Genomic DNA, 25,333 nt, shown 5'->3' on the forward strand with positions numbered 1-25,333 from the left:
CACCAGCTTGTAATCTACTCGCCACAGGTGAGTAGATTACATGATTTATTGAGCCCTGTCTATTATAATAATAATATAATATATGGAGATATACCATCTCCTAGAGCTGGAAGGGACCTTGAGAGGTCATTGAGTCCAGTCCCCTGCCCTCACAGCAGGACCAAGTACCATCCCTGACAGATTTGCCCCTGAACTCTAATGGCCCCCTCAAGGATTGAGCTCACAACCCTGGGTTTAGCAGGCCAATGCTCAAACCACTGAGCTATCCCTCCCCCCGATTTAAAAATCTGTTACACTAATTAATACATGATATATTGTATTGCATTAAGACCAGATCTTTGCTGTTTGGTAGAGTTCTGGCTCTTCTGAGTCAGATGTAGCAAGTACTAGCTTGAGCTGTTCGAAAGGTTGATACATCTATTCTCCAAGGGTAGTGTTAATTTTCTTTTTTTATTTGATTTCATATTAAATAGCATGTGCATTGTTCCTTGTTTAATATCCCTTGTTTTAATATATTTTCTTCCACACATATGTCTGCTTAGAAATATGTGTGTTTATTTTGTTTGTATTGGTGGTGCACATCCATACACACACTACTTCAATATTGGTGGTGCACATAAGAAATTTCAACCCTCCCAAGAACAGAAAATGTTAGAGGGAATACTGCTCATAACTCCTTAACTATCATCTGTAGATACTTTTCACACTCATGATTATCAGTGGAGTTGCTGGTTATGAGTATAGGGCTCACATGTCATGCTTTGGTTAATTGCTATATATTTGAGAGAGTCTGTCTGCCTGAGAACTTCTAGATGGTAAGTGCTAGGACCACCAAATTTAGAATACATTTTCCTCTTATTGTTACGTAAAGCAAAATAATGGTTTGATTGAGCCAGGAAAATGGGATGTGCCTAGAATGAGATTGCTTCTAAGAAAACCATACAGAAAATAGACATAATTACAAGGCAGGTGAAACGGGCTGGGTGGGGCATCTCACCCCATCTGATACCGCCTTAGCCTCCCACTCTCCAGATGTCCTTTTGAGAGAGGAGTGACCGAAGCTCCCCGATTCCTATGAGGACATGGTTGTCTGTTCCCCTTTGTCAGAGAACAAGGGGAAAGTGCACACTTTGCTGCATTCCTCACTCTGAAGCTACATCGAGACTGCAGGCTTCTTTTGGAAGAAGTTATTTTTGGAAGATTTCTCCTGAAATAACTTCTTCCAAAAGAGTGTCCACACTCCCAAAGGTGCATCGCTTTTTCGATGTGCTTGTGTAAGAGAGCATCCAGACTGATTGGATGCTCTCTTGTGTAAAAGGCCACCTGGGAACCACTTCAGCCAGGGCTTTAGGTCACTAGTTGCTTCCAAGTGCTGGTGCTGGAGCCTTGCAGAGACACGCACTTAAAGGGACCCCCTGGACCACCGTTTCTCTGCTTCTGCTGTGTGCTTGCTACCTCTTCAAGGGACAGCAAGCTCTTGCAGTGCCTGCTGTGGTTGTCCTGTTTTTTTGGATGCCACAGCTTTTCTCTTGGTGCCACAGAGCTGGAGCTGCCCCTGGGCATGTGATGGCCCCACACGGCCATGCTGCAGTTTTTGCAGCACTTTGTGCTAGCTGCCTTCCTGGTCTTGACCAGGCTCAATCCCAAGCTCATTCTGGGGACCCTCTCCCTGGGTGGAGGAGCTACACTGTGGCAATCGCAACCCACTGTGGAGAGGTGTTTCTGGAGGCTTGAAACCAGTTTGGATAGGTGGGACCGGCTGGTCATGGAGCAGTGGGATGACCAGTGTTGGCTCCAAAACTTGTACATGCGGAAGGCCACCTTTTTGGAGCTGTGTGCCTGGTTCGCCCCTACCCTTCGGAGACATGACATCCACATGCGGCCCGCCATCACCATCTGTATGCTCACCACCCCAGACCGCTACCGGTCGGTGGGTAGCCAGTTTGGCATGGGGAAATCCACTGTTGGGGCCCTCCTCATGGAGGTAAGGCGCACTCAGGCTGCAGTCCTTGCATGGGGGGCAGGGAGGGGAAGTCTTGGAAGAGGGGGACCCTAGGGAAAGGGGGGTTGAGGGCTGTGGGGGGTGGAGTGGGGATGGGGGGGAAGTCCTCTGGAGCTGCAGCAACCAGCAGTGGACACTTGCTGGAGCTGCAGCAACCATGGAGAGGCTCTTCTCACCTGGCCCTAAGCTGCTGCAGTGAGAGAGGATTGGAGTAGCCCCACTTCCTCGGGCAGCTCTGCTCCCTTGAGAAGCCTGCATACTGAACCTCCCATCCCCAGATCAACCCAAAAGCAATGATTTAAATCAAAGATACATTCTTATTTTTGTTTTTTGGAAAATAAAATTAGAGTTAAGGACCTGAGAAATGCTGGGCAAATCCTTTTGTTATGTATATATTCAATAGAGGGGATTCCTGTAAAATCCTGCAGATGCCCTTTGTCAGTTGGCACCCTGGTTCACAACTATTCAGCTCAATAGATTTCAATACCAGGATCATTTGCCTAATATGTATTCTAAATATACCTTTATTATGTTTGCTTCTAGTCTAAAGAATTTCTGTCCATATGTGTTGTTTAAACCTTCCAAACTACAAATATTTATAGAGGCTTATCATGTCCCTCTCCATCCAAATAATTGTATAACCAAACTAGGGAGATTTCAGTGCTTCAGGGGGGAGCTGAGTTAGTCTGTACAGAATAAACTTAAAAAACAACAAATAGTCTGGTAGTACTTTAAAGACTAACAAAACATGTAGATGGTATCATAAGCTTTTGTGGGCACAGCTCACTTCTTTCACTTCTTCAGTCACTTTGGCTCCAATGTTAGAGCTAGTTTAACTTCCTTCTACTCGTTCATTTTACTAGTTACTTTGGGTTTTCCTTTGTCAGACTGCAGTTGGTAGGACTGAATGTTTTCATTGTAACCCAGCTTTTCTAGTATGTATAAAATTAAACCACTGCATTAAGAAGTGTCACAGATCCTGTCCATAAGAAAATGAAGATAGTTCAGCTAGTGGGTGATCTGCCATTAACCACTGGAAAGCTTTGGCTCATCCTCTATGCTTTTGTATCTCACACATGGAGACTACAAGGAAAAAGTTCCTGAATGCTAATTTTCAGTTCATATGACGTACGCTGTATGGGATAGAGATCTACTATACATGTCTTTTGCTTTTGCCTGTTCTCCAGAGAACATTGGGAATTACACCCCTTTTTTCTAATTAAATCAAGTGCAAAAATAGTTTCTGATCATTTCCCCACCTTTTCTTTGTTCTCCTCCCCCCCCCCCCCCCATTAAAAAATAACTGCTGGATTTAGAAACACTTGGGGTCAGTCTTCCCAATATCTTCAGGACTGTGAGGTGTTAATAGTCTCAAAGGTATTTTTCCTTCTTTTTCAGGTTTCTGTTTCTCATCTCTGTGCCTTTACCAGCAAAATCTTTTGCAAGCAAATTGGTTAATGCAGCCTGGTGCTGGAAAGGTGCTGCCTTGCTTTTATCATTTCAAAGACTGATTACTGCAATTCTCTGCCTGCTAGCCTCCCTGATGCCTTTTGAAGGCTTTTGCTAGGGGTACTTAGCGATTCTAGGTCATTTCAAAAGAGACACCACTTTGCAGAAGTTTCTTTGGCTTTCATTTAAGTAACATGTTGATTAAAACATCAGTGGGTTGTTTTGCACATCTCTGCGCGTGTCTTTTAGTCTTACGCCTTCATACCTGAATGTTTTTCTCCATCTGTACATAGTTGTTTGTTCAGTGTTGTTGGGCAACTCCCACCCTTTCAATTCTGTAGTGAACTGGCAATTGTGTAGGTGTTACCACTGCCCTCAATTACATATAATTCACTGTGTGTCATAGGCCCTGTAACTGCTAAGAGCTATTCAAGATTCTCCGTCAGCTCAAGTAGCAGGGGTCAAAGCTTTAAGAGCAGGATGGTCTGAATTTTATCCCTGAAACTTCTGAGACATTAGTGAAATGACTACACTGCACAGTGTGCTGTCCTAGATGGTACTGAATGTATTGTATTATTTAAAGTTATACAGCTTATTAAAGTCTTTGAAGGTCTTGGCTTTTCAACTTGATATTTGGGACATGCCAATCGACTGATGAAAACTCTAACTTTTAAGTAAATATTACTATGAAAATTTGTTTTAATAGGAGCGATTTAAATTAATTTTAAAAGCAAGTATTGAGAGGCTCACAGGGTGTTGTTCCTGACATTGTGTTTCAATTTCCTCATTAGGAAAAAGGTACAGTAATTCAAGATGCTATCGAGTCAGAAGCTGTCTCAAGTGAATCTGAAAGTTGGATTTTTCTTTTTCAAGGAGCATGTATAAGGTGCTTGTAAGAGCCTGCTGGGGCCCACAGCTTCTTTAGACTCATAATGGGTCTCCCCACAGATGGTCCTGCTTTCTGGTGTTTCCCCCAGTAACTGCACAAATCCCTGAAAATCTGACAGGATTCTCTAGAAGGAAGGGGAAGTACAAGACTCTAGTAGTCTGTTTGTGGGGAAATCTACAGCACACTCAGGGTACAGCTAGACTGTGTGTGTGTGTGTGGGGGGGGGATACTGGAGGTATCCTGAAAAAACCTCTACCGTGTCCAGGGAACGTGTTTGCTCTTCCGCTTTTTTTTTTTTTTTTTTTTTTTTTTTTTTTTTTTTGCAGAAGAGCATATGTGCTCTTTCGGAAGCCCCTGTATTTCTCGTTCTACAAGGAAGAAGGGGGCTTCCAAAAGAGGGTTTTTTTTTCTGACATTTGGCTCAGTGTAGATGGAAAAGCTTCTTCCGACAAAAGAATTGGAAAAGGTACGCATTTCTGACAAAAACTTGTAGTCTAGCCATACCCTCACAGAATTGTCTCCCTCCCTGAAGTTAATGAACACTGATCACGTTATTCCTTAGTTACTGGTGTAACTTCCACACTGACAGCCTATTCACCCATGTAAAGCCTCTTAGCCCTAACTAAAAACAGATAAACAGCAGTGCTATTCCAGTTCATTGAGTGTGACTGACAATATTTGAAAAACACCACTCATCGAAGGCAGTCAAGAGGGCTAGCACATACTTCAGGCTACAAGAAAACCTCATTAAAGCTAGCCTGAGCTATATTCAGAAAAATCTATAGTGGTATCACAAAGATTGGCTTCCAAATGAAAAATAGAGGGTTGACAGGAACCTTACAACTTTTTATCTTTGTGACAAGTTCATGAAGGCAGAAAAACTTGTTTCATGCCAGAGCCACTAGATGGCAATGTTATCAAAACTAAGACATATGTGGTGTTTTCAGTAGATTAAGATTCAGCCTTTGTTCGCTGTGAAAACATGAAACAGATGCAGTTTTATTTGTGGGGAAAGATGAGGTTGAAGCTATGGAAAACTCCATCCGCACAAAACCTGTTGCTGCTCACACAAGGAATATTCATTCACCTCTTACTAATTCTGTGTCTGCTCTACGAAGATTAAACTAAACAAAGCAAGTACTTCACAAAGCATCTGTTGCCCATGTGAGCTTGTCTGGAGTCATTAAAAGAAAGAAAGACCTTCCCCTCCCCAAAGCCTTCCAATGTTGCCAGGTGTAAGTTGTTGCGCACACCTCAAAAATCCACCCCCATCTTCCTATTAAAAAATGTAGGATTATTATTTCTAAACCATCATGTGTTTGCAGTTTGCTCTTGAAGCAGTTAGGAAGCATAGTTTCTTCCCTAAAGAGCTTGACATTGTAAGGTTCTGTCCTTTCAAAAAAAAATCCACAAGCTAGACCCTTAACACAGCCGAAAATCTACAGTTGTAGGATGGAGGCCCAGATCAGACAAAACCATGGGCAGCAGGTAAGAGAAGAGTGAGTTTTACACAAATTAGGATCATGAGTTCACTAGTTCTCATAGTGTTTGTATCTGGGTGATTTTTTTTTTTGATGGAATTTTCATTGTATTTAAAAAGTACTTTAATATTTTTGTGACGGGGTGAGAAGCAAAGTCAGATGAAAGGGATAGAGTTTGATTGCAAAGGAAGCGGTTGTGTGATTTAACTTGTTTAGGGAGTGTCTATATTTAAAGAGGTGGATCTGGACTGGGGGCAGCGGCACGGTGGGAGAAGGCATGTATTCAGGTATAGGAAAAGGATGTGAAGTGGAAATGGCAGAGTGCATCATAGGTGAGAGGCAGGAAATGAAAGCTGAAAGGTCAACAGGGAAGATTCTTGATGATGAGGATGGTTATGAACAGGATGCAGGGTCAGCAGGAGAGCTAAGAAGGCTGTCAGAAATGCTTAGTCAGAGAGGTCAGGGAGGCAGATGAGCTTCCTCTTCAAGTCCTGGGAAAGCAACTGAATAATTCATGTCAGGCTTCCAAAAGATCAATGGGCCTGAGGTTAATGGTCAGCTCCTCACTTCTATAGTCATTATGGACTAGCTTCCTTTTCAGCAGAGGTGACAAGTCCCTGACACTAGGGCTGTGGTGAAGCACTGGAATGGGTTACCTAGGGAGGTGGTGGAATCTCCGTCCCTAGAGGTTTTTAAGCCTTGGCTTGACACAGCCCTGGTTGGGTTGATTTAATTCGGATTGGTCCTGCTTTGGACAGGGGGCTGGACTTGATGACCTCCTGAGGTCTCTTCCAGCTCTATGATTCTATGACATGTCACTTGAATCAGGGTGTTTGAGAGGAAAGCTGGGAGCCGGATAGGTCGGCTCAATTCTGTTGGGAACATCCCCGATGCTAGGGGAATCCCCAGTTTGAGGGAAATGGCCAGTCTCTGCTCCCGAGCATTGCTGGCCAGCATAAAGGGAGCCTTGCAGGGAACAAAGTGATAATGAAATTGAAATACACAATGGAATTTAGAATAAAAATCTAAGAATCAAGACATGAAAATCATTTTGCATTGTTCCCCCAGAAGTCTGACATGGGAAATGTTACAATTACAGCAATATGTAGCTGGAATCAGTGCTAGCTCAGTGGGGGCTCTAAGCAGGAATATTTCTGACCTTCCCTTACATAATACTGTAAGTCTTTTAATAAAAAGCCAATCCCCCTTCCCCCGGCTGCTCGGAGCCCTAATCAAGTCTTTAGTCTGCTTACTTCTAGCGCCAGGTCTGCCCATAGAATCTGGAAAACTTGAAGGATAGTCATTTTTTCTAGAGCATGGATCACCCTGTGAGCCTGACTTTCTGGAGAGGAAACTTTCAATTTTTAAGGGATCTGAAGGTTTTGGTGTGACTTGGCTAAGTGACTCTCATGGCTGGCTGGCTGGCAATGCACATGTTTGCAGAGAAAGGGAGGGGAGGAGGGTATCTTCTTTAAGGGGCGTCATCTCTCTGGTGGTGATGATTTATTTGTAATGCCATGGAGCCTAGGTGGTTGATCTGCTTTGAAGAACTGCAAACATTTGTTTTATAATCATAATATTGCTCATTGACGCTTAGATGTATTTCCGTGTTGAAATTCCATTGAATTTTATTGGCTTGCTTTTATAGTTCTGTAGATATCCTGTACTCTTTTGTCATGACCCTTTCCCCTATTACTTTCCTTTGATGGTATGCGCTCTTTTGACAGCTCTTTTCAAATCTTCATTTTGTATTTCTCTGCTCTCGTTCCTGGAACTAACGGGCTTCTACTATATAAGGATTAGAAACCAAAATTTCCATTAAGTAGTGAGGTACTGAAATATGATCATTAAATCTTGATGGGCTTTTCCTTTTGCTTACAGTAATCTGAAGGCCAATTGCTTACCAAAAATAGCTTAGACAAGCAAAGAATATATGGTACAGCAGAAGAGAGATCCCAAGGCATCATAGAGCCTATGGAAGACAGCAGTTATTTACAAACATCTTTGGAGCCAGGTGAGTTATATAGGTGGGTCTGGCTAAGCAAGATAACATGAAGTTACTGATCCTGATTACAGCCCTGTTTGTGGAGGCAGCTTGTCAGTGTGTTTTTGATGGGTTGAGTTGCTCTGTGTGAGATTAGTTAGTGAGGGAGTTTACTTAAGGCGGAACTTTATTTCCTGAGAGATGAGAGAGAGCCAAGGTAAGCTGCTGATGTCAATCAGTGGTTATCTGCAGCAGGTATGGATAACAGTGCTTATACTTTTGGGCTCCCATTCTGTAATGCTGAGCCCCATTGCCTGGTCCCAGTGCACCACTGGTGGCTAGCATTTGGGCTGTTCTCCTATACAATACTAGACGGTTTACCTGGCATTACTTGGGTCCTAAACTCAATTAATTTTGGGGGTTGGATAATAAAATAAAAAAGGATATTTCATTTATATCCTTGCTCTGGGGTTGGGACTGAGGATGAGGGGTACAGTATGCAGGCTGCTTCAGCTCCAGCGGGCACTGGAAGTACATCAGTGTTAGTATCTGTAACAAAAGACAGGACTATGCAGCACACGGCTACATCTCTATTACTATTCTGTTATGTATCTGTGTGATACGCTTTAGTGAAGACAGTACTATGCTTGTATGATCGCTGAATTCAATTTAAGGTGGTAGAACATCTGAAGAGACAGACAATAGAATTATGCCATCTTAACATGTCATTTGTTGTGAGGTCTCCATTTGACATGCAGGGCCCATTGGTGATGTTACTGAGCTACAGGCTTGACACAGCAATGTGTTGTGGGCTAGCAATGGAGCAGTTATGGGCAGTAAGACATCTGTGACTTGCCATCAGTGAACAGAACATCAGACCTAGAGGTAGGAGATGTGGAGTTTTCTGCCGCCAATTTGGGTAGGACTTTTATGTGTCTCGGGAGGTTCTTCATCTGTAAAATAGGGTTAATTAAACTATCCCACATTTCAGGCCTGCTGACGGAGTAGGAGTGAGGGACAAAAGGAACAGCTGCCCTGGGGCATGGTGGTTCAAAAGGGCCCAGGGCTCTGCTACTGTGGCAGCAGTGGAGGCCAGAACCCCTGACCCCTTAAATCACCACTGAAATGGTGTGTGGTGTGCTCCATGCAGTTTTGAGAGCTGGTTGGGGTGGGCATGGTGCAGCATGCTCCAGGCACCTGCCTCTTCTGCCTGTGGCCCTGCCCTTTCTGGGAGCATAGTCAAGCTCCCCCCATCTTGCCCAAAAGCCCAGAATGTCTGTCAGCTTCCCAGCCCCCTTTCAAGACTATGGATGAAAAGTGCTGTGAGGCTGCTAGATATTAATATAAGTGTAAACATATGATTGATAGATGATTTTCTATTCTCTGGTATAAAGTGCTTTATATACCCCTGGTCCAAACATGTTGTCTTCTGAAGAACTTGAGAGGCTTATATGGGAAAGAGTCAGTGTTATTCAATGGAATTAAATGTCTGGGACTACAGTTAGATAATGTCAGTGCAGCAGTTTTGAAATAAAATGCCATGGCCCTTCTGTGTTCAACAATGGCTCAAGCACAGCTTTGGCTGCTGAAGATTGCTGCTGCTAAGAGACAGAGTTGTGATCAAGATATCAGAGAAATCTGTCAAACAGCTGTCGGCTCATTTAACTTTCATCTGGAAAACACCCCAGAATAGGTTGAAAGGGCCCCCTCTTCATATTGCATTTATTTGGGCTTCGCTCCCATCCCACCCCTGGAACGAGAACAAAACCAAAATTCCCTCTCTTTGGGGGGGGGGGGGGGGGGGGAGAGAGAGAGAGAGAGAGTGAGTGTGTGTGTGTGTGTGTGTGTGTGTGTGTGTGTGTGTCAGCACAGGGAACAACTAGCTGCCCAAGAGTTGGAAACCACTTCAGTTCCTTGAACAGCTGCCTCTGTGCTTCCAAAGCCCCCAGGGATGGGCCCTAGAAAGGTATGGACCAGAAAAAGACTCATCTTTGTGAAGCTAATTTATTTTCCAAAGTAAAACTCCCACAAGACACCTTAAATCTCTTATAACCTAAGTCACATTGCTCAGATTCTCTATGTACATAACTGGATCTAGTACTTCCTTTCTACTTAATCTAATCTGAGGATGAAATCCTGGCCTCATTGTGACTTCAGTGGGTGTTTTGCCATTGATTTCACTGCAGCTAGGATGTCACCTGAGGTATTACTCACCACTGTAGTATATGATCATCTTCCAGAATTACATACATTTTTGTGAGCAGCCTACAAGAAGGCTTCTGTTTTGTTTTCTCTCTCTTTTTCCCGTCACAGTGAGAATTATAGGAAACTTCACTCTTGTCCTTCCTCCTCCATTCTCAGAGCAGGCACGTTAGTGTCACGAGGTTGCTGTGGCAGAGAGGTGGGTCTTGCCTATTGTACAGTGGTCATTTTTGGCTCTAGTGAGAAGTAGTTCTGAACTCATTTACTCCTTTGTTAATAACAGGCATTTATTAAACACCATCTTTTGTCCCAGAGCAAATTAACTAAATAAACCACCATGGTGTATTCAAACATGGCCTTTAAGATACTTTATTAAAAACAATAAATCAAGTGCTATGACGGCCATTATTGAACTGGCTTTTATTGAGTTCTTCCGTTATCTTTGCCATCCTCCTTTAACTCCTCCCCTGACTCCTTTTGCATTTATGACTTTGAAACTCACTATATCATACAGACCCACATGGCACTTTAATCTAAGGCCACATTTTTGGGGAGGTGTTTGCATCACTGAGAAACATATTGATCATTTTATGAGTCTATTGTTTTATGGAACTGTGCTCACTGCCTTTAATTCTCTGACTCCCTTTCTCTCCCAATCTGGTTATAATTATGAATAGCTTTTATAAAGAACACTAGTGGGAAGACTGAATACCAGGCACACTGGTTTCTCTTAAAATGCTGCAATCTATCTATTTATTGAAAAAATATTATAAGATGAAAAGGTTGGGCAGTCCTGTTGAGAACAAAACCAAACAGCATTTTCTTATTTTTAAATCTGCTTTAAACTATACCAGCATCAGTGTAATGGTCAAGGGAAAAACCCCAATGTATTGACAGCAATCAAATACATCTACACGCCCTCCCCCCCGAATTCCGTAGAAACTTGGCAGACTCTAGTAACCAAACACAATTTATAGCTTATTCTGTTAGATTGGGTTTAACTGATGGGCTATCTACATTATAAATGGTTTTACATCTCTAGGTAGGAGATTGGTGCGTCTATATCTCCAGCATTAAAATCTTGCCAATATTCATCCCCATGTTCTCACTGGATCTTGGATTATAGGTATAAGAAGTCTTTTTTTCCCCCCAAACTATGCCAGTCAGATACTGTTTAAAATTCCAGAGGTCTATTTTTCATATACCATGAGCCTCTGGGAAGTCAATAAATGTCAAAGAAATGTCAGATTATTTATGTATTTATTAGGTCTATGGTGCATTTCTGAGGAGGCTGTGTGGCATTTGGTCATCACATTCTTTGAAGACATAACACAGAGCAACAGCCCTGTAAATACATCAAAATAATTTCAGTATTAGCCACAGTACAATAAATCTGGATTGCACTTAAGACATCAGTGTGTTGAAGAAGTCACTTTTCCCTCTTGGGCATTTTCCTTTGCCAAACAGTTATCTCACTTTTATACTTTCAAAAAGTGCATATAAGCACCTGTTTAGAGCAAGCAGAAGCCAGACTGGTTTTGGATGTACGTTATTCATTTCATGGGATCATTTTTATCTGAATTGCTTCCAAGTGCTCCAAACTTGTTGGTACCATATGTGAAGTAAGGACCATAATAAAGAAGAGTTAGTACTTTGATGTCAATACAATCATGAAGCCCTTTCCAGGACCGCTAGATAAATGATTTGTGGCTATCTCATTGGCAACAGCTTTATTCCAGGATTACCTAGGCTGCTTATGAAGGATTTCTTCCTGCATCTTCCATAGTGGTTACCGAGCACAGCAAGGTCAGCACAGATTTTGCCCAACCATGAGCAAGGTTCCCTCTAAACTGCGTGATAGCACAGCCCTGCAGATGCTTAGTGAGCCCCACACAGCCATGGGCACAGGGCTCCGCACATGGAGCTGCCTGGTTGGGGGAGGGACACTTCTCCCTCCAATGGCAACAGCAGCTCCCTGCTGAGGACAGAACAGTGAGTCTCTCCCAGCTAGTAAGGACACATTCCCTCCCTACTAGCTGGAAGAGACTCGCTGCTCTGTTCTCAGCAGGGAGCTGCTGCTGCTGCTGCTGCTGCTGCTGCTGAGGGAGGACTGCTCCTTCCCCAGCCAGACACTCCATCATGAGTCCTGAGCCCCTGGTTGGGCAGGGTTCATTAAGCAGCTGTAGGTCTGTGCTGCTGTTCAGCTTAGAGAGACCTAGGCCATGAGCAGTGTTGGTACTATAGGGCTCCATTTAATTTGTGTGAAATGGAGCAGATTGGAGCCCCTTCATCTTTAATAGCAGTGTTGCCGATGGAGGGGAAAGACATACACTTGCAATGCTGCATCATGAGCTCAGTGGAAGTCACATGGATTCTGCAGTCTTTGGAAAAGAGAGAATAATGCACATGGACCATGTTTTTAGAATTCTGATAGCTCACAGTTTGCTCAAGTTTGTCCCTGAAATAGACAATATAATGCCTTTCGTATGTCAGTAATGTATGATATGCAATCTTCATAAAAATAATTTCCATTTACATAAGTCCTTTCATTCTGGAGTATCGCCACATGGTGTGCAAACTGTTATCTTTCTCTGTGTACAATAAATACCTTTGTTTTGATGAGTAACTAATCAAAAGTAGAGAACAAAGTCTCCTTTCACAGTCTGCATTGAGCTCTCAGAAGAAAATGGAACAGAGAGACTGCTCTAATATTTAAAGATGTTGTGCACAGGAAACAAAATACTCACAATGGGCTAACTACTATACATCCACCTTACTATTTCTAGGGACAAGAGGGAGAGATAATTGGCAGTCAACATAAGTATGCGTAGGAATTCTGGCCAAGGATACCTTTTGATTACACTTGTAAGCAGGGGCTGAACTGCTTCTTGCTATCAGTCAGCTAAAAGGAGGGATGGGTGTACCTGCTACAAGGCTGTGCCTAGACTGGCCAATTTTTCCAGAAAATCATCCGCTTTTCTGGAAAAACTCGCCAGCTGTCTACACTGGCCGCTTGAATTTCCGCAAAAGCACTAACTTCCTACTGTAAGAAATCAGTGCTTTTTGCGGAAATACTATGCAATTCCTATTCGGGCAAAAGTCCCTTTTGCGCAAAACTTTTGTGCAAAAGGGCCAGTGTAGACATCTGAGATTTGTTTTCCGCAAAAAAGCCCCGATCGCGAAAATGGCGATTGGAGCTTTTTTGCGCAAAAGCGCGTCTAGATTGGCCACGGACGCTTTTCTACAAAAAGTGCTTTTGCGGAAAAGCATCCGTGCTAATCTAGACGTTCTGTTCCGAAAATGCTTTTAACGGAAAACTTTTCCATTAAAAGCATTTCCGGAAAATCGTGCCAGTCTAGACGTAGTCCAATTGTTTAGCTCTGCAAGGTAATTAACTGTTAGCTGTTGATATGTAAGTACAGCTCAGGAGAGAATACAGCGACCAGTGGCGTGGCATGGAGCGGTGGCAGGCGAGGAGCGGCGACCAGCGGCAGCAGTAGGTGAGGAGCGGAGCGTCTGGTGGCGTGGGACGAGACAGCTGGTGGAGCGTGGCGGAGTGTCGTAAGGTGCCCCCTATCTATCCTGCCACCCCCATTTCTACCCAGGTTGGGAGGTGAAACCCTGTGGGTGAACTTTGGGACTCTGGGTGGCACGGACCAGGGACAGAGACTTTTGGGGTGTCGGACTCTTTGGACTTCAGGTGATTCTTGGCTGGGAGGGGGGCTTAGCTCATGTTTGTGTTATGAACTCTTTTTGTGGTGTTTCCCCCAAGTTAATGCTGTATGACTTCTCTCTCTGTTTTGTTTCTAGTGTGTTAGCACCAATTTGTATTATATTGCTTCTGCTCCTTGATTAGATGACCAAAATATTTATAGCATGGGGGAAGGAAATAGAAGAAATAACAAGACAGTCACAAACATTTCTGGGCACACATCATATGTGAACATTCTCAGGCTTTCTACAAATGTTCCTGTGGAAAAACAAATCACCCATGAATGCTTATGGAACCTGAATAAGAGAAGATACTATAGTGGAAGTGCATTGGTGATTCTTTATTCAGTTAAAGGTTCACAAAGCCTTATTGTTGTTCTGTATTATTTTTAGGCAGCAGATGCCTTGCTGGATAGATTAGAAGACAATTTCTTTGCCCTGAAGAGTTTGCACTCTAGTCTGTGACATAACATGGTAAGTAAGAAGTACAACAAGCTATACGGAAAGAGTGCCTAGAGTCAGAAAAAAAGCTACAGGGATCAGATTAGTTATTCATTTTAAATATGTTCACAAATTGGTGCTTTAATCAGTTAATACAGACGTGTGTGCAAACAGCACATGTGGATGGGTGTGAGTGTATAGTTTTCTTGCCTTTTAACAGTACCAATTTAGCGCTACCCTTGGTGAAATCTCAGATATTTAAATAATTCCAAGAGATCTTCAGTGGTGTTTGTAACTCTGGTCAATGAATAGTAATGGTATATCTAGGCTGCCAAGGTGACTATGGTGTCCTTTTACAGAAGACGAAGGTGGTTATTTAATACGCTGCTCTGGGGAATTAGTTTCTGAATAGAAAAGAATGAAATAAACTGGGAAAGAAGTTTATAACCGCAAGAGTCTTTACTATGCTAGTTGTAAATTTATTAAGCACTGTACTGCACCATTTGTGTTAGCATATTGTTAGAGCCCTGCAAATGTATAGATTTCCACTTTATGTCTGCGGGCCATTTTTGTTGATCACAGATTGGATGCAGATACAAATTTTCTGCATGGCTCTACATATTGTACCATTTCCCCAGATCATATAAGAACATAGCTTTGTACCTCTGTAGAGCTGTTCCTCTGAGGAACTCCTCAAAGAACTATACAAGTATTAAAGACTTATCACAATGCTTGTGGGAGGCAAAAAGAAATACTCTCCTCCCTAAGGGATATTCAATATGTCACATAGTATACATGAAGTAATATGCCCAAGGTCACACTGCATATCATTGGCAGAGCTGGGCAAAGAGAGGAAGGTTGGTTTTGTTTAAGGGACTGGATTGAAGCGTGCCCACATGTAAATGTAATACACAGCTACTTAGAGAGTAAATCTATAACACTAATCCACTGTGTACTAAATGATGATTAGGACCCTGCTTCTGGTGCACTAAAAGTTCCTTTACAGAGTTCACATGGCCAGCTAGTATGTGCACTGTAGATTCATACGCTGGCTTGACAACCTCTGTGTTCACAAGCCCTCAGACTTGAGGGATATGGGTTCTAATTGTGGCTTTGTCACAGATTTTCTTCAGAATCTTGGGAAAGACACGTAATCTTATTGTGCCTCAGTTTCCCAGTTGTGGGGATAATGATACTTCCTTTTCCCATTATTTGTGTTGTCTATTCAGACTGCAAGCTCTTTGGGGCAAGGGATATACAATGCTTAGCACAATGAACCAGGGACCACTGCCTCAATGCAAGTAACACTGGTTTTCCTGTTCTATGGTCATTCTTTCTTCCACTGGTGATCATAATATTTTCTCTCTACAGTGTAGCACATGCATAGTTAAGCTTGGGTAAGGTGATGGAACCCTTTCTGAGATTAGAGCTGAGAGTTTTTGATTAGCCTGAAGCCATAGCATCTTGAGCTATAATCTTGTCAATTGTCATAAGTTGGGCAGGGTGAGGACTGGTCAGTACTTGCACAGGAAACTTTTAAGGAAAATTCAAGCTGCTGCAGAGAGCTGAGCTGGGTGAATGTCAGTCTTCCCTCTTACCCAGGGTGAGCCTATACCACAGCATGACACTAGGGGGAACTGTCCTGATACAGGCACTTCCAGAAAGGTGTGGCATAAAACTGAGGTCTTGACTATTTGTGGTATTAATTGTCCCATGGCATGTTTTGCATAAGTAAAGATGTTGGCCCTGAACGTCTTGTCTAACTTCCAGTCTAGTCCATTGCATTCTCCTTGCCCAAATACCATACTGCATGGTGTATTACTTCTTGTTGTAAACTGATAGGCGGTGTTGCTGTGTATTCTTAAACAGCTGCTGTGTTCCACACTAGAGAAGGGTGTGTTTCACTGATAAGTGAAATTAGTGCTGTTTATAAGGAGCTCAGGGTTTTAATACGTTGCATACAGAAGATGCAGCTTGGTATTATAATACTCATTACTGCATTGAAGAAGCAGCTTGACTGTCCCACATCCTCTGTTGTGCAAAGCCTGGCTCTTATTGTGCAGGTGATCCAAGAGATGGATGAGAGGAGGGGAAAATTATCCTCCACTCCAGGCAAACCACACTGTTGTCACAGTAGTAACTGCTATAGTAGGAAGGGAACTCCTGTGTTGTGTAGACAGAACACAGGAGGATTGGGCTTGTTGTGCCCCAGCACCAAGTACCCTTTATTGACCCTTTGTGGCCTGCCTTTCCAGTGCAGTTGACCCATACAAGTTTGGCTTTCTAAACCATGGAAGGGGTAGGGATAAAAAGGCCAGAAAGGACCACTGGGTCCATTCAATTTGACCTCCTGTGTAACACAGTCCAGAGAACTCCCTCAATTGAAATTAAAATTTCTCAGTGATGGAGAATCACTGTTAACAATTTGTTTTATTTCTATTCTGAATTTGTCTACTTCAACTTCCAGCCATTGGATCATGTTATATGATTCTCTGCAAGATTGAAGAGCCCATTATTACATATTTCTTCCCTCAAGTTGATACTTAGCCTGTGGTCAAGTAACCCCTTAATCTTCTCTTTGTTAAACTAAATAGATTGAGCTGTCTGAGTCTATCACTATAAGGCAGGGTTTCTAATCCTTTAATCATTCTTATAGCTTTTTTGAGCCCTCTCCAATTTTTCAACATCCTTCTTGCATTGCGGACCTTACAACTGGATACACAGTATTCCAGCAGTGATCCCAGCAGTACCAAATACTGAAATAAAATAACTTTTGTATTCCTACTAGAGATTCCCCTGTTTATGCATTCCAGGGTTGCATTAGTCCTTTCAGCTACAGAGTCGCATTGGGTGGTCTTGTTCAGCGTATCTCCCCTCTGCACCTGGACTTCGAATCTTTTTCAGGGTTGCTACATTCCATAATAGAAATTCCCCATCCTGTAACTGTGGCCTACATTATTTATTCCTAGATGTGTGTTTTTACATTAGCTGCTTTTAACACACACATTGTTTGCTTGCACCCAGATTAGCAAGCCATCTGGGTTGTTCTGTCCTCATCACTATTTACCACGGCACAGTTTCTGTATCATCTCCAAACTTGATCAGTGGTGAATTTGTTTTCTTTCAGGTCATTTATAAAAACATTAAATAGTTCAGGGCCAAGAACCGATCCCCATGAGACCCTTCTAGAAATATACCCACCTACTTGATGTTGATTCCTTTTTACAATTACATTTTGAGGCCTCCCAGCTGGATTCTTTTACTCCATTTAATGAGTACCAAGGTAATTTTGTTCTAGTTTTTTTAATCAAAATGCTATGTAGTATCAAGCCAAAGTATATTATGGCAGCACTGTTACCTTTATCAACCAAACTTGGGACCTTATCAAAAAAATTGTGTCAAGTTAGTTGGTAGAATCAATTTTCTTTAAGCCCATGTGTAGTGAGGCAAAGTGGCCTCCCTCTGGACCTGAGTGAGGGACCACTACACACCTCCTGGTTGGTGGAGCCTAACACACCCTGCCTCCTAGTCAGAAGTGTTAACACAAACCAAGAAGTAGAAAAGGAGGGCTCTGTTCCTCAGTTGAATTGTAATCAGGGAGGAAGATGGATGCCTACCCTCCACTGTGGCACCTAGGAGTTGAATCTGTGCTCTGTAGCACCTGTCCCCAGAGGAAACTGACTGTGAAGAGGAGTTGTCAAGACTACTGTGCTTTGTGTACCTAGAGGAGTCAGAGGACCTGTGCATTAAAAAGATATCAAATCCCAGGGAGGTAGGACATAGTCCAGGGGCCGTCGACCATACTCTGGCTATACTCTAGATCAGCATTTTATGGCTGGATCCCTGCTGACCCAGTGGTTGACCACTTTGCTAATATTAGGGCCATGGGCTGAGAGACAGTGGAGTTGGGTGGGCCTACTTTCCCTCTCCACATTCCACTTGGGGCTGGCAGCCTTCCCTTCTAGGTCAAAGGACTTAACTTTGTCTACAGTCCACCTGAATTGAAACGTCAGACTTTTTGTTGCTCCTTCCTGTGTGAGGGTCAGGATGCCTTAGACAATTAGGGCTAGGTTTACTTATTGTTAGCCCCAATTAGAAGTTGATGGGCTAAAGCCTGCTCAGTGGCGCAGGCAGGACCAGAGCCCCTTTAGTCAGGGTAAAGCTTAGGGCAAAGCCTGTTCCCTGCTCTGCTTCACCTACAAGGATCTGTCCTTAGAGAGTTAATTACTGCCAGCCCAGCCAAGAGGCTGCAAGCTAAACACTGCTTTGGGTTCTGCCCATCTGAAGGTGGGTGAGTATCTCCACTTATTACTAGTTGGTTGTCTCTACTAGGCAGCCACAGAACCATGACTGCTTATGGCTCGGCCCTGCTAACATGATCTGAGCCAGAGAGCTGATTCCTGATACAGCAAGGCAGAGTGGTCTCCTTCCTCACTTGAGAGTGAGGGACCACCACATTTGGAGTAGAATGTGGGCATTCATGCCTCTCCTGGGACAGTATGAAATGGAATTACTTTACCATCTTCTGGTCTGGGAAGGATAGTGGTCAAGAAACTGATCAAATGGCTTTCTCAGCACCAGTAGCAATGTCAGGTAGCCAAATTCCTGCAGCAACAACTACTGAAACTGTGAGGAAATCAGTAACATCAACTGATTTGAGAACAGTGGGCCCAAAATTGTGAGCTGCAACAACAGTGCTTACAGCAACCTGCTGCACTTGTGCCAACACCTGGGTATTCCAAGTTCAAGGGTGCAGCAGCTCCCACTAACACTACAGTGCCAATGTGCTTGGTAAAAAGGGGCCCTGAGGATGATCCAAAGTCCCTTCTTATAACAGTTGAGAGGGTTGGAATAATCAGCCACTCTATTGGCCCTGTATTTGATGGGTCTGGCCCATGTTGCCTATCGGGAGCTCCCAACAGGGGGAAGCTCAATACTATGGATGGTTGAAGGCCACAGTCTTTGATGTGTTTGAAATCACACCAGGTATATCCTTGCAATGACTACAGGAGTAGAGCTGCCCACTCAGGGAATGACAGACCTGTAGCCCAGCAAATGAAGGATGCAAACTGGCAATGTTTACAGTCCAAACGGCGTACCGGCACAGAAGTCACTGAACAAGTGTCTTCTCAAACAGTTCATACGTATCATCCCAAATCGAGAATTAACCTGGGTCCTTTGCCACAGGCCAGTGATTCTGAGCACAAATGCTACCCTCATGCAGGATTTTTTGACTTCTGACAGACCTAGGGTTTGGCCCATGTCCCCGATGACTGTAAACCCCAAAGAAAAGAGGGCCTGGAGACAAAGGAATGCACAATGTACCAGCCCAAGATGCCCTGATGGATAGGATACTGTCAATCCCTGGCATACAGCCCATAATACCTGAAGAACCGAGAGGGTGGTGAAGCCCCAGATTATAGGCAATGAGGTGTAATGGTAGTTCGAATTAGAAAGCCTAATTTGAACTACCTACTCCGTGCCGCGTGTAGCCACGGGCACGGAGTCCGCACTAACGGGGATTTAAAAATGGCGGCACCTGGCAAGATGCAAATGAAGCCCAGGATATTTAAATCCCAGGCTTCATTTGCAACTTCGATTGCCTACATTAGCCACCCTAGTTCAAACTAGGGTGGCAGTGTAGACATACCCATAGTGATTTACAGCAGCCATTGGGAAGATGACCTCAGTGAGGTGGCTACTGTTCTTACACCATGCTGAGCTGATGACCAACCCTCAAAAGTGTAAAATTGGGCAGCAGGAAACCACATACCTGAGGTATACCCTTGGATGAGTGAAGTACAACTGCTGATAAGAAAGGTCCAGGCTCTGCAGGCTGACTTGGCCCCTGCCACAGGGCAGCAGGTGCAGCAATTTTTGAAGCTTGTCAGATATTATCAATGCATTGTTCCTAATTTTGCCTTGATCACAGCCCCTAATAGAACTCCTGAAGAAGGACAGTTCCCAATGGATGTGTTGGACAGATGAGTGTGACTGAGCCTTTCAGATCTTCAAAAACAAACTGTGCTGAGAACCAGTGTTATTCAGCCCCAACTTCAACTGGGAGTTCCTTTTACAGAAAGACATTTTGGAGGAGAGATTGGGAGCTATCCTCTCCCAGGAGGCAAATGGGCAAGAGCCCCCATATTCTACATCAGACACAAGTTTTTGTTCCTGTGAGATCAGAACTACTTTGTTCTCAAGAAGGAAGCTCTGGTGGTCAAAGCAGGTCATGAATGCCTTGAGATATGACCTCCTGGTCCCCTTTCATGCTTGTGGCCAACCATGTTCCCCTGAAGTGGTTAAACACAGTCAAGGAAACAATCCCCCAATTGATATATTGGTATTTAACCCTATGGCCCTATGCTTTTGTCATTGTGCTGGCAGGAAATGCACCAATGTTGGTTTCTTTTCTCTATTGGGAGGAGACATTGCTATCTCTGGTGGCCCAGAGATGGTTTTGAGAATATGTGTGTGTAGTGACACAGTCTGGCCTCATTTATGAATATGTTGAATAGGACTGTTTCCAGAGCAGACCTCTAGGGGACACTGCTAGTTACCTCACTAGCTAGTTACCAGTCCATGAGAGGACCTTCCCTCTTATTTGATGACCACTTACTTTGCTTGAGAGCTTTTGGTGAGAGAATTTTTCAGAGGCTTTTTAAACATTATGTACACTCTCACCACTACATCCCCTGGTCCACATGCTTGATTTTCCTTTATAAAAGCAATGTTGACTCTTCCCCAACAAATTACATTCATCTACATGTCTGACAGTTTCGGTCTCTACCATAGTTTCAACCAGTTTGTTAGGTAGTGAAGTTAGGCTAACTGGCCTGTAATTGCCCGGATCACCTCTGGAACCCATTTTAAAATTTGGTGTCATTGTAACTGTTCTCCAGTCATTTGGTACAGAAGTTGATTTAAATGGCTACAAACCACAATAAGTAGTTCTGAGATTTTGCATTTGAGTACCTTCAGAATTCTTGGGTGAATGCCATGTGGTCCTGGTGACTTGATACTGTTTAGTTTACCAATTTGTTCCCAAACCTCCTCTAATGACACCTCAATCTGGGAGAGTTCCTTAGATTTATATTCCAAAATGAATAGCTCAGGTTTGTGAAATTCTCTGACATCCTCAGCGCTGAGGACAAAAGAAAAGAATTAATTTGTTTTTTCAGCAATATCCTTCTCTTCCTTGAATGCTCCTTTAGCACCTTGAATCCAGTGGGCCCATTGATGGATTAGCTGGCTTCCTGCTTCTGATGTACTTCTTTTTTTTTCTTTTTTTTTGCAATTACATTTTGAATCTTTGGCTAACTGAGCTTCAAATTCTTTGTGGCCTTGCTAATTATATTTTACACTTCACTTGCTAGAGCTTATGCTCCTTTCCATTTTCCTCACTAGAATTTAGCTTCCACATTTTAAAGCATGCCTTTTGTCTTTCACTGCACTTTTACTTTCTTGCTGAGCCATGAAGTCACTTTTTTGGTTCTCTTACTATGTTTTTAAATTTAAATTTATTTTTTTAAGAAACCAGTTGGGTGATGCACTACTTTTCAGTTACTTTACAGCTGTAGGTGTGGAAGCCTGCTCATTAACAGAGGCTCTGAACTGCCACATTTGCTATGTCATTATTCTTTCAAATATCTGTCTGACAGGCTTGTGAAAAGTTAGTCAGAAGTTACTGCCTGCAAGACCCACTGGTTCAGCCTAACAAAGCTTCTCTGCCTAATTCTGTACCCAGAAACACCCCATCCAATCCTCAGTGTTGCTTCTGAATATATTGAAAATGCTCTTAATGCCAACATTAACTGACCACCTCCTTATGAAGAGATCTGTCAAATCCTACCTATCTCTATGTCAAAACCCCTTCTGATTTCTCCAGTTCATTCCTACTATGCAGTTCAGTTCATGCTGACATAGTATCCCACTCCTTGTCTAATATTCCTGTACTCTGAGTCCGTTATCTTTATTTAGTCTTTCTTTGCAAAATGAATACATAGGAGCTTGAGCCTGCATGCTACTTTTATTGAACCATCAGCAACGGTCTTTGCCTTAAATGAAAGGATATTATTCTTCAGTCTTCTTTAAAAGTTAATCTCAGCGCTTCCTTGCAACAGAAACAAGCATAATTTTTTTTATTTCAACAGCTGTAGTAACAGCCCCTTGTTAAAATATTTCTTGCTATACAGTACATATGTGTTGTCTCCAATGTATTTAAATTGCTATTACTTCCCTATTGCATAGTGGAAATGCTATCCTGTTGTGTTGATATTTTACCTATTGAGTGTGAGAATTTTCCTTGAGCTTTTAAGAGTTGCCTTTTCCCACTTGCCAGGTAGTAACTGGTTGAATTCAAGCTCTCCCTTAAATGTCAGGCAAACAGATCTAAACCTTGCACTGTTGCCTTCATGCATGACCTGCTGCCTTTTACATTCTCCTTTTTATCCAATTCCCAGGCACTAACACAGAAATGTTCAAGGCTGTTGAGCATGGCTGGTTGTGAACTTTATTTCTCAGTGCATCTTTGGTGTGCTTGGGGTATAATCACCTGGCAGGCCAATTGATCATTTTGCTCCTGTGATTTCTGTCTGCAACTGGGACTGCCACTGTGCTTCAGCCCTTTGTCAAATATGTCATGTGACAATGCAGTGCAGCATTTCAGAGTTCATTCTGAAAGAGTTGCTTGGGCCTTTTTCTTCATTACTCTGAGATGGGCTGGTTTCAACCAGTTATAGGAATAGCTAGCTGGTAGTGAGAGTAATAATCCAATTTGCTGGCAGCACATTAGCTATTTAACAGTAATAAAGATTGTCTTATTCTTCCAGCTCCTAGTGCCTGACCCTGATTTAGATGTCTCTGGTGGAGTGGCCAACAAGAGAGATTAGCATAAAAAGTTTTCACCTTTCCACTCTGCCTTGCCTGCCCAACCCCTCCTCTCAGATAGAGGTTGAACTGGCTCCTTTAGTTCAATAGCAAATACATTTTTTAGATGACTGATCCCTGGATGTAGTCAGCTAAGCCTGAAATAAGCAACCAATAGAATGAAATTTAATAACGGAACCGGAGCCTGCTTAGTGTTTAATGGAGTTGGTAGGCAAATCAAAGGAAAGACTTGGTGAACTGATTTGAACAAAGCAAGACCTGCCCTGAGCATTGATCCAGACTTTGCATCAGACCTGAACAGATTCTTTCCAATCTTTCAATAATTTGGTTATTTTCCCCTCATTATTTTAATTTCTGTGCTGCATCTGCACTCCTGGGTTCTGACTGGCAGTGGAAGCATCAAAGAAAGCTCATGGTATTGTTGGGCTGTGCAGAAGCAGTAGCTGTTGGAAACTTCCCAACAAATTCTGTTCTTTGGGAGATTTCCAGTCCCATCTGGTAGATGCAAAGGGTAGTATACATACAATTCCATGATACTTAGAGGCACCAGAGAGAGTGTATCCCTATGTGGAGAAGGCACTTTCCTTTCCAAGCACAAAGGAAAACAATGATCCCTGACCGAGGAGCTCATCAGAATCTGAGTTTTGCACCAGCCTTAGATTATGATGGTCAAACTGTTTCTGTGCTACATCCTCTACTCCAGAGAGGCTTGAGAACTCCCATATGAGTCATTGTCTCTACAGAACTTCATTTGGAGCTGAAATGATGCATTTTATGCACTGGTCTGAATAAAGGATGCTGTGTAACTGTGTTGGCCCAGTCGAGAGCATTACATTTCACCGAGACACAGTTCTTCCTGAGATCTACCCCTTGGGGCCAAATACTCTTGTGCAACCTTTTCCCATGAGGCAGCTCCTTCCTTCTACATGACCAGCCATCATCACTGGTGACAGCATCAGAGATACTGCCAGGACTTGGCAAACTATTCACCCATTTTCTACCTGCTTGCTTCCTGGAGGAGCATCTGAAATTCAGGCTCTCTCGATGCAAAGCTGAGTAACCGCAGTATAGTCACCCAGCGGGGGAAGTTCGCTTCCTTGCATGTCCATGTTAAGGAGAGTCAGTAGCCTTTGGGCTGTTCAAACAACCACATTACGTCAGTTTTTCTAAGCAATCAGTCCACACCACCAAGCTTGTTCTGTCCATTTTAAGGGCTGTTAAATTCTATTTCTGTACTCCTGCTTTCACGAGGAGTAACTGCTAAATTCAACCTTTGCGGTAGTACAGCTCTTTGAAAGTTGATATTCTTGGCCTCCAGGAGGTGTCCCACAGTGCCCTATGGTGACCACTCTGGCCACAACTTTCAACTCTACTGCTCTCCAGGTGAATAGGAAAAGCCTGGGAAAATTTGAATTTCAATTTCTGTATGGCCAGCATGACCAGCAGACCTCAGAGCAAGCTGAACATCTGACCATGTGTTCAAGCTCCATGAGTTCCCAAGGTTGCTGATGAGCACCAGAATGGAGTATGTAGGAGATCCTAGACCTCGTGTGGGGAGAAGAATCAGTTCAGGCAAAACTACGAAGTGGCAAAAGAAATGCTGATATCTACCACCCTGACCAAGAGCCCCTGCTGCCTCCTGCCTGCTTGGTCCTGCAGGAAGGGAAAGTTGCACTCCCCCAGCAAATGGAGGTTGCTGAACACACAGGTGCTGTGTGAGTCTCTGTCCTCTTGCTACGGCCAGACCCGCTCTCACCTCCCTGGCCTGTCCCTTATTATGCCTGCCACCAAAGATAGTCCAGCTGCTCACCTAAGAACTCTGAGGTGTACTTGCTGCATAGTGGCTACTTAAAAGCATAACTGTGGCCTTGTTCATAACGCATCCCCATTGTCTTTAGACAGGCCTTAAATTTATTCTAACAAATAAGGTTTTACATTCACTCTATCATGCATCCTGAAAAATCTGACCTTCACTTCTTATTACAGCAGGAAGAGCAATGAGCCTGCTGTGTGAACTCCCCTGGCTGTGCCAGCTGTCTGGCTGGCACAAATCTGCAGGTGAAAACAGACTAAGGAAGAGATGTTCAAGGAGCAAATGCAATCTGCCAGTGTGGATAAGGAGTATGTAAGTTAATGGAGGTATACACTGCTGGAGGACATGCATGAAGAGCATGCAGAGAAATGGAAGTGAAGCATCAGGAGAGAGTCTCGTCATCTATGGCATCTGTGTTGGACTGCATATCAGCTTTCTAGAATGCCCCCCCAAAAACTGCCACCTTGCACTG

At 43.3% G+C, this 25,333-nt stretch overlaps 1 long non-coding RNA gene across 2 annotated transcripts; it reads left to right on the top strand.

The window, feature by feature from the left end:
- The first annotated feature begins 5,680 nt into the window (after positions 1–5,680).
- Positions 5,681–25,333, top strand: LOC142828961 (uncharacterized). Of its 2 annotated transcripts, none has more exons than XR_012903149.1 (5): positions 5,681–5,828; positions 7,703–7,835; positions 13,430–13,573; positions 14,112–14,192; positions 25,035–25,333. It is a non-coding gene; the product is annotated as an uncharacterized LOC142828961 (long non-coding RNA). The 2 variants fall into 2 exon arrangements; XR_012903150.1 differs by having other exon boundaries at positions 13,430–13,507.

The sequence above is a fragment of the Pelodiscus sinensis genome, chromosome 4 (assembly GCF_049634645.1).
Source record: "Pelodiscus sinensis isolate JC-2024 chromosome 4, ASM4963464v1, whole genome shotgun sequence".
NCBI classification, from domain to species: Eukaryota; Metazoa; Chordata; order Testudines; family Trionychidae; genus Pelodiscus; species Pelodiscus sinensis.